Here is a 10,682-nt window from a genome sequence, read left to right as displayed (position 1 = left end):
TTGCTAATCAGTCTCCCATGGGGAACCTGGTCGAACGCCTTACTGAAGTCCATATAGATCACATCTACTGCTCTGCCCTCATCAATCCTCTTTGTTACTTCTTCAAAAAACTCAATCAGGTTTGTGAGACATGATTTCCCACGCACAAAGCCATGTTGACTATCCTGAATCAGTCCTCGCCTTTCCAAATACATTCTCAATCCCCCGACCTTTACCAAATTCACCTCAATTACTTAGCCCTTCCTTATGACACGTGTCTCACATCTTAGTTCCACATCATTTTACTATACTTTAACTTGCCACTTAGTGGATATTTGTCAAAACACCAGAATCCGTTGCGTCTACATCACATTTGCTGTGCAGCAGATGAGCAGGGGCATTCTGAAGATGGTCTGTTTTACTGAACATGTTGGGGATAGAGGTAAGAGAGAGATGCCACTGTGATTCACAAGTAGGCAGCTGCAGGTCCAGGTGGACGGGCTACTCCAGAGGAGAGGTGTCCTCTTCATGAACGTACTTCTTGGTGGACACTAGAGCCTAATCAGCCTGATACGATGTTGCTATCTGGATCATTGTCATCTCCAGAGTGCTGAGCAATGACCAGCAATTCAGGTGGTCAGGGTTAAGTGCCATCATCCTCTTTCTGGTACCTCACACTCAAACCGTTTCTGCACTCATCTCCCACCAAAGCTCATCCTCTGCTCCTCACACTATTGCATGCAACACCTTCCCTCACTCTCTCATTTCCCTATCCCCAATCTCTCATAATGCATATTTGAAGCCATGGTGCTCCTGAGCATGGACCTCTTTCTTCTGCACACCCTACACATTAAACCCTTTCCCATCGTACCTGTCTATGTCCCTATGTCACATTCCATGCTGTTCCCCACCTGCTAGGAGTCTGCAGGCCTCAGTCTGGACACAAGCTGGAGGTCTGTCCTTGTGCGCAAAGCATCCCTCTGCATCGTTTCAATAAATCTGTGCTTCCAGTGTACAGTAGAAACGTCAGTTGGTCATGATGTAAAAGCAGATGTTAGATGTTAGCATCTGTGAACCAGGGGTGCACGCACTTAGTGCTCACTAATCATTGATTGTAGGCAACTCGGAAGTTGTGCAGTGCAAGTGGTCAGCTCAATCTACCAGGTACCAGCTCTGGTTTCCTCAAACCTAGCTTGTTCGCTGAATTTGGAGAGAGGAGAGGCTGAATATTTAATGAGACAACTTGTGGCCTTTAACAAGTGTTAATCCTCATCAATTAGCATCGCACTGTTGTCTGTCTGGTAAGAACCTCGCCATGATACTTGATGGAAATCAAACAATGACTGAAGTGGGCCTCACTGGATTTCTTGTCTAGTTCAACCACAGATCTCACCATAACCCATATTGCTCCAAACTCTATAAAAGATTTCACCCTGTCTCTTTCTTTAATATTTATACCAAGAAAGAACACTAAACAGATTTACAAGCTCCGAGTCACAAGGGCTAAATGTAATCTGCTGTTAAATAACATTTCAAAAGGACTTGTTAAAAAACAATTTTGGATAATTCGATTTTTTTTCATTGGCCAAACTAATCACTGCTTAAATCTCACCAACCATCAAACTTTATTAGCTCTCATTTTCTGCTCTTTGGTCAAAGTTCAAAGCAGAATTGATTTAAATCATGAGTGCAACATGTAGCTAATTAGCATATAATTGCTCTGCAGTATAAATGAAAACTTACAGCCAGTTTGAAGGCAGAACTTCAAATGACAAGTTATGGTATGTACTGCCAGAAATGTTTGTCAGAAGAACATACTGTCTGAAAGGAATTGCTCTCCACAGAGTTAGTAGTTGTATAAACCTTTCCATTTTAGCCGTTAATTATGTGCAGTGCAGACAGAGGACAGCAGAGGCATTAGGATGTAAGTAAGAACATAATAAAAATCAAAAGATTAAAGGATCACAAATGAACCGTTCCAAATTTATTCCCATTTCCCTATCACAATGGAGGAGGAGAACAAAAGCTAGAAACAAAGTTCAATTACACTGACTTGTCTTGAATGGAGTTTTCAAAATTCCAACATAATAAAGTTACTGGGACTGTTCAGCTGAGAAATAAATAGGAGGGTTGGGGTGGCACTGTGGGGCAAGTTGCTGGGAAGGTGATTGGCAGATGCTGGTGGCAGGGTGATGAAGATAGGTCAGAGGGGAGGGTGGCATGGATAGGCGGGAAGCAAGATGGATGGGTAAGATAGTTCAAGAGGGTAGTTCCGAGTTGGAGGGTTGGATCTAGGTTGAGGTGGGAGGAGGGGGGCGATAAGGAAACCGGTGAAGTCGATGTCGATGCCATGTGGTTGGAGGGTCCCAAGGTAGAAGATGAGGCATTCTTTCTTCAGGCATTGATGGCTTGGATTTGGCGGAGGAGGCGGACCAGGACTTGCATGCCCTTGGTGGAGTGAGAGGGGGAACTGAAGTGGTTGGTCACAGGACAGTGGGTTGTTTGGTGGGTGTGCCCTAGAGATGTTCCCTGAAATGTTCAGCTATTTGGCATCCTGTTTTCCCAGTGTACCACATCGAGAACCATGGACACAGATGAGGAGGTGCTTGGATGTGCAGGAAGATCTCTGCCAGATGTGGAAGCATCCTTTGGGGCCTTGGACAGAGGTAAGGGGGGAAGGTGTGGGTTCAGGTTTTACACCTCTTGTGGTGGCAAGAGAAGGTGCCGAGTGTGGAGGGTGGGTTGAGGGGGATGGCATGGACCTATCGAGGGAGTTGTGGAGAGAATGGTCTCTCTGGAATGCCGATAGGAGTGTGGAGGAAATATATCTCTGATGGCGATGTCTGATTGTCCACTGCAATTTTTCCCACCTATAATGTGCTGTATCCTAAGATTAGTGGGGTGGAAGGTGGTGGGGTTCTATCCATGTTGCATTTGGAGAGGTGGGGTTCAAGGGCAGGGTGGGGGGGAGTGGAAGAGATGTGCTGGAGGGTATTGTTGATTAAGTGAGGGGGGAAATTGTGATCCTTGAAATAGGAGGCCATCTGGGATGTCTTGGAGTGGAATGGCTCCTCTTGGGAGCAGATATAGCAGAGGCAAAGAAATTGGGAGCAAGGGATTGTGTTTTTACAGGAGTGGAGGTAGGAAGACGTGTACGTGTACCACAGCATAGGGGTCCACTTAAACTCCTCGGTGCAGTCATTAGGATCTGATTATCCCCTTGTCCCAGGTCCCGGTGACAATGCTGCTCATCCTTAATTGCCCTCAAGAAGGTGGTGGTAGTCAATTTGTTGTCCATGTGGTGCGGGTACACCCACAGTGCTGTTAGGAAGGGACTATATTACAGTCCATCTATAAATTTCAAAATAATGCTCCCACTTCCATGTTATTAGTGCATATTATAAGAAGCAGCACTTCCAGTACTGGAATGTTCTTCACATCATTTTTTTTGTCAGTTTTCAAGCACCTCGTCACTTAGACAAAGGCCCCTTCCTTGATGAAAGGTGATGCAAAATACTCATCTGGTGGTTTATCCCCACTAGCTGCCTGTACCATGAGATCTGAATTTTTATTCCTCAATCAACCCACTGCTTTTTTTTTACAGTTTACACTGCTTTACAATTAATATGTCTTTGAACGCATTCCTATTCTTCGCGCTCTGTGGCTTATAATAAAATATACTGATGCTTTATATAGTTAAAGTACATCAGAATTACATCTTGGCTATTTTCAGGATTTCTCTTCCTTATCAGCGAGATTTATACAAGACAATACTGAATTATATTAGGTACTTAAACTGCTCCATTCCTAATCCAATGTTTGTTAGTAACAATAACGATACTTAGCAATTGGAAGTTATTGAAGAACAAGATCATCATTCTTGATTGATTACCCCCTCTCTGTATCCTTTAATGTTCTGTCTCAGAAGTATGTCTAATTGCTTCCTCTACAAATTTGTACTGCTTAATGGTTTTGCTTGTTAACTTGATCTCAATGTTCCTTTTCTCTCTGGAATTAATGTTACCATTGAAAAATATCAACCTATTTCATAACCCCATACTTCACACTAATATTCATTTCTCATTTGATTTTTATCTCAATACTTTCCAACATTCTAAAACATTATCGGCAACTTGTCCTTGAAATGAACCAATTATTTGTCAACTACCTGATCTTGCTTAGTCCATCAGTAGCTGCACAGTTAACATTCAACATAGAACAATCAGTGCAGTACAGGCCCTTCGGCCCTCAATGCTGCGCCGACCTATGAAACCAATCTGAAGCCCATCTAACCTACACTATTCCATTATCATCCATATATTTATCCAATGATCATTTAAATGCCCCTAAAGTTGGCGAGTCTACTACTGTTGCAAGCAGAGCATTCCATGCCCCTTCTACCATCACCATCTGGGGAAAGCACCTTGGGTTAAAGGACTGTGTAAAAGGTGCTACATAAATACAAGTTGCTGTTGTGGATGTGGTGGACCAGTCTAACAGTCCAGTTTCATGGAAGAGCGAGCATTTAAGGTGAATGATCAGAATTAGCTTGTATTTTAATACTAGTCCTGAAACGTTATCTCACACAGCATCCAAGCTGTTGTTCCTAACGTAATGTCCTGTACAATGTTGGATATTCCTTCATTGAAGTTGTCTCACAGATAGCTTGATGGGGTTGGGAGGGTGGGGTGGGTTCTGACACATGCCGGAGTAATATGTCATAAAGCTAGTCCTTTTTTTTGTCTAAAAACTGTTCCTTGGATACTCTGTCCTTGATATTTTTCAGAGGGGCAATAAATCAGACTGGGGTCCCATCAGATTGGTTTGGATGCCACAGCCATCCCCACAAGGACGGCCAGTGGCTTAGGGCTCAGGAGTTTAAAAGATGCCATGGACCTGTAAAGATGGTGGGATAGGACAGAGATGAACCGTCCCCGTCCCCATTACTCGCAGATTGGATTTTTTAAATCAGTCAGGAAGGCGGTGGGCTGTCACTAACACAGGACAGAAACCTGAACTCAGCAGGGGCATCTGAATTCAGTGCTGAACTTGAACTCCACTTGGCTTTTTTTGTTTTTGAGAGTTTCAAGTTGATGGGAGTAGCCACAAACACTCTTGAAGAAAGGATAACTTCTGTGTTATGATCATGATCTGAAGTTGTCTCTTTAAAAAATGTATTATTTTAAACATAAAAAGGCTCAGTGAGAGTTTAAAAACCCAGTGCTGAACAGTTTTGATTAACCTGGGCTAAGGTTACACAAATAAAGTAGCATCTATAAGATGCATTTTCAAAAAAAGTTCTTTGCTGTAACCTCAAGGTCTATCATTATCCAAGCACATAAATGTATGAAATTGGAACAGATGTACCAATTGGCCCTCTAGCCTGTTCTGCCATTTAATGACTGACCTTGTGCTCCAAATTCACATTCCCATCTACCCCATACCCTGGATTACTGAAGCAAAAATAGCATGATATATGTCATTATGAATGCTTGGATTAGTTTCATAGATTACAATTTCTCAGGAGTTCAGAATATTCACAGTTTACATGTTGATTGACAGCTTGAAGAGTCTCCTAAATGCTTAGCTGTCTTGAATTGGATCTGACAAGAAGTTTACACAAGCTATTAATCTCATTGTAATGGGAAGAGAATAAAAGGTTTGAATAGGTTCTGATATAAGATGTATGATTTAAATACATTTTAATAGCATGGGTTTTAGAAACTGAACTTTGAACAAGTGGAATGTGGGTTTTGATCTCAGTGTATGAAGGGGTTGAAGAATCAACTTATCAGGCTTTCTGGATCATGATTTTTTTTTCCAGCCAGTATGAACAAATGAGTTCCTGGAATGCTAATCGGAATTTGTTTGTATTGGGAGAGTTTTATGAGACAATTAATCATTCAAGACAATTAGCCTGTTTTCAGTTAGGCGGATCAAGCTTTGTTTTGCTGAGGGGAAAACACCCAAAGCTTGGGAAGCTTTTCTTGCCAGTTTGCAGAAGTCCTGGTTGAAGTTCAATGTTGATTTAGAAAGTTAATAGGTTACCTCTCTGTAGCAGTTTTAGCTTAAAGGTTCCAGACCAAAAAGTTATGTTTTAAAACATGATAGAGTCTATTCAAAGCTGAGAAAATCTAAACTCTTGTGAGAATACTCAAGAAAGAGATAATCAGATTCTCAACGTCAGGACTTGAAAGCAACAGTTAGGTCAAACCAACAGATTTGATAAAAAAACAAGGGGACTCACTCTATTGTTTGAGTAGTGTAAAGGGATGCTGTTGAGAGTGTAGAATGTATTTTTTTCTGCTGTAATTTGACATTTCCAAAATGTGTTAAAAGGGAGGAAGTAGTATGGTTATAATATCACTGGACTAATAATCTAGATCAGTGATCCCAGGGCATGGGTTCAAACCTTATCACAGCAGATGGTGAAATTTGAATTCAAGAATCGGGAATAAAGAGCTGATTTAATGGTTAATATGTAACTATTATCATAAAAACTCATTTGGTTCACTAATGCTCATTGAGTGTGTCTGCTGTCACCAACCATCCACTGATAAATTCCAACTTTGCATTTTTAATTTTTATTTTGCGTACGTACACTATAAAGCCGATTCTTAAAACAAAACAAAAATGTCTTATATTTAACAGGTTTTTTTTGTTCTTCACTTTTTCCTTTCTTTCAGTTTTAATGGTTTGTCAAGTTTTTAATCATTAATGAAATAAACAATTCAGGGATTTTGCTGCTACGTCTCGCTTGCCTGGGTGTCAGCAAATGAAGCCATGTCCTATAAGCAGCCATGAGGGTCGGATTGTGAGAGCCACACTGGAGGTCCTAAAAGCTTATAATATCAGAACCAAAAGCCCAGGGCACTTGTCCACTATCTTAACTGCCTGCATACCACGCTGGGGTTCCAGAACTCCCAAAAACAAAAATCACTTGTTTCAAGTAAGTTTTCAACCAAGGCATGCCCAGTGAGTCAGAAGATTTGTTGACATACGACCTTTCTTGGTTATCTAATTCCAGGTCCTTACAATCTATGGTCAACTTACCCTTCAATTTGCTGTACAATTCACAACCCAAAGCCGTCGTTAAACTTGGAAAGATGCAGAAAAGATTTACAAGGATGTTGCAGGGGTTGAAGGGTTTGAGCTTATAGGGAGAGGCTGAATAGGCTGGGCCTGTTTTCCCTGGAGGTCAGAGGCTGAGGGGTGACTTTATAGAGGTTAATAAAAAAATCATGAGTATGGATCAGACAAATCGCCAAGGTCTTTATCCCCAACGTAGGGGAGTCCAAAACTAGGTGGCAGGTGAGAGGGGAAAGATTTAAAAAGGGACCTAAAGGGCAACTTTTTGACTCAGACGCTGATGTGTGTATGGAATGAGCTACCACAGAAACTGGTGAGGTGGGTATAATTCCAACATTTAAAAGGCAACTGAATGGGTACATGAATAGGAAGGGTTTAAGAGTGATATGCTGGTAAATGGGATTAGATTGATCTGGTCAGCATGGACAAGTTGGACCGAAAGGTCTGTTTCTGTGCTGTATAACTCCATGACTGTGTATCATCCAGTGACCTTGGAGTTTTCTATTGGGATATTTAACCATTAAATAGAGACAATTCATGGAAAATAAACTTTGACAACCATCAGCTGCTGTTTTTCGATAAAAACTGTTGCCTTCATAAGCCAAAACTTGTTATTCCAATATTAATCTGGATGCCAAAATGTGAATGGGATGTGGAGACTGTGGGGAGGAGGAGGAACAGAAATGCACATTTTCCTGCAGTTAATGATCTGTATTAATGAGGTTAGGTTGTGGTCCTTGTCCATTTTGGCTCTAACGCACATGAAGTAATGGCTCATGTAGTATTCGGTGGTCCTGATGTATTTGCTATTTCATAATTGCGCCTGATCATAAAAACCGAAACCTACTTCCTCTTTACCACAGTAATCCGATAAAATGTTGCTTTTTAAAATACATCAAATTTTCCCCTTCCCTACATCAAACAAAGAAATACAGCCTAAAAGAATCACAACTGCTGTACCCATCTAGCTTGAGAGATCGTCTTCTCATTGTTATGGAGCCACACAAACCATATGTGATAAATCTTCAACATATTAACCATGGAGCCAGTGGGACAGCTGCTAGCTGATCTATCATAGTTATCTGATTTTTAACCCAGCCATTTCATGTATTCATTCTGTTTGAACTGTCTATGCTACAGCATACAAAGTAGAAAGTTCCTTTGGAGGATCACTCTAATTAGTCCTGCTCAGTGTCTGAATCTTTTTTTCCCTTCTCTCCAATATTTTTGCAGTTACACTTTGCCTTAAACCTTTCCCTGTTCTATTACCTTGGTGTTCTTCATCTCAGAATGGCAAATTAATGCAAATGCTAACTAATTCATAGCAGCAACCATGTATACTTCTGTCTTGTTAAAACATCTGTTTAAGTAATGAAATTAAGTTAGTGTTGATCATTTGTTTGGCCATAAACGTCATTACAGTACAGGGTGACAATTCTTAGAACATTGATCAACGTTTCAACTTAGTCAGAAAATTGAGAGTTCACATCCCACTCCACTCCATGACCTGAGTATTCAGTTTTTCTTAAAGTTTATTTATGGGACGTGGGCATTTCTGGCTGTCCATGCTTAATTGTCCTGGGGAAGGTGGTATTGAGATTCTGTCTTGAAACCCAACAGTTTGGTAAACCCATACTGCTGATAGGGAGGGGGTTTGAGGATTTTGATCATGTGAGTGTGAAGAAAAAAAAATTAATAATTAGAAGACAGAAAGGAATGTGGCTTTGAGGGAAGCTTTCAGGTTGTGGTGCTGCCCATGCATCTGCTACCCTTGCCCTTCAGGTGATTGAAGTTATAGGCTTGGAGTATGCTGTTGGAGGAGCTTTGGTGAGTTACTGCAAATGCTTCTGTACATAATGCTGTCACTGTACAGCAGTGACGAAGGGAGCAATTGCTGAAGAAGGTGCATGGGGTGCTGAGTTGTTGGAAGTGCTGGATTTTGGATGACACTTCTAAGCAAGAGCCCCTCCCTCACTTGGACATTGAGGATCCAACAGCTTTATTCATGGTATGTGTCCTGGCCAATATTTCACCTCTAAACAACACTGAAATTAATGCATTTTTTTTTGTTGCTGCATGTCTCTGCAGTGTGAATGTGGTTCATTAGTTGTACCATGAACCAGACATTAAGAGACTGTAGAAGGAACTACACAAATGCAAGCTTTTCTTCACATTATATTCAAATGATTTCACACAGTGACTAAACATACTTCTAATAGGGGATACAGGAAGGCACTGGATGATCAAGAAGATCCCATCTCAACACTGCCTCAAATTCAGTCATGGCACAGATCCTCCCACTAATAGCTCAGCAAGTTTATCTTGGGAGCAATTGAGTAATGGAAATTGTAGAGGTCCAATGCCCATTGTCCAGTTTTTGCTGAATTACTTGTTTCTCAATGTGGTAAGTGTGCAAAAAAAAACTCATTTGATCCATCTCAAGTTCAAAAGGCAAAAACAAAAAAGGCATCAAGATACAAATGTTTTAAAGCTATGCTGTAACCTCTGCCTGGAATGTACACATACAGAAATGCAGGGTCAGGCTCAGCTGTAATGTATTCCCTCCTTCTTGGCAAGGTTAAATAATCTGCCAGCACTCACTGTCAGGACACAAATGACTAATGGCCACTTGAATAAAGTACCAAACTATGTCTGCACTCCAAAGAGAAGGGGGAAGAACAGATTGGTTCCTGAGGAGTTAAAAAAAAAGGAACAATCAAGGGCATGGAACAGAACACAGGACATATTAGTTTATTATATGGATCTTACAATAAAACTTAATTGAGAGAGGAGTAATCTCCAGTACCAGCCTTGTACTATAGATGCCATCAATCATCATGCCATTGATCATGCTTGAAATTCACTTCTACTTTAAACTGCCTGCATAGGGGATTTACAAAGCTCTGATGAGTAAATGTATGATATGTTATTGAGCGGAACAGATTGGGAAGGGCCCCAAATCAAATCCAGAGTTAGTGAACATCAACTTACATCTTGGTGAACAAGAACATTGTTATTTCTTTTAAGGGAACTGGCCTACAAACCATGTGAACGGTCAAGCCAAAATAGAATGGAGATCGGTGATGACATCCCCACAGTTCAGCTGGGGTCACGTACACTATGCATGTTTATCTCTTAAGGAATGGCCTGAGTGTGAAACATCAGAACTGCTGGCATGCACAACACCTTACCCCAATATGAGTGGAAAAAAACAAGATTGGTGCAAAGAGGAACAAAAACAGATTCAAATGGCAGTGTTCAGTCATCGGTTGACATATTCCACTTCTGTCTTTTCTCTATGAAGTTCAATTAAGATCATAAAAAGAGCTATCTACTTTTCATCCTGATTCTCATTCACTGAAGTACAATATTACCACATTCGGGAATGTTGCCATCAACCACCAAGTCTTCCAAGATAAACAACACCAGTGTTTGAACTAAAGTTCGATATCATCTTCAAAGCAATTAGCAAATCTTGGATGCATCACAAAACTAGAATTTCATTTTTAATGTCTGATGTACAATAAGTGATATGGGGAAAGAATAGTCTCCCTGAGCTTTTACACCTGCAACTTTGGCACAATAAACATCAGTTAATTTGCACTCATTAATAA

General features: G+C 40.8%; 1 protein-coding gene across 1 annotated transcript in view; it reads right to left on the bottom strand.

The window, feature by feature from the left end:
* fmn2b (formin 2b) overlaps positions 1-10,682 on the bottom strand; it is a 463,563-nt gene that overhangs the window by 128,093 nt on the left and 324,788 nt on the right. The gene's annotated exons all lie outside the window — the stretch shown is intronic.

This window comes from Chiloscyllium plagiosum, chromosome 9 (assembly GCF_004010195.1).
Source record: "Chiloscyllium plagiosum isolate BGI_BamShark_2017 chromosome 9, ASM401019v2, whole genome shotgun sequence".
In the NCBI taxonomy this organism is placed as follows: Eukaryota; Metazoa; Chordata; class Chondrichthyes; order Orectolobiformes; family Hemiscylliidae; genus Chiloscyllium; species Chiloscyllium plagiosum.
This window is presented reverse-complemented; position numbering and strand designations above follow the sequence as displayed.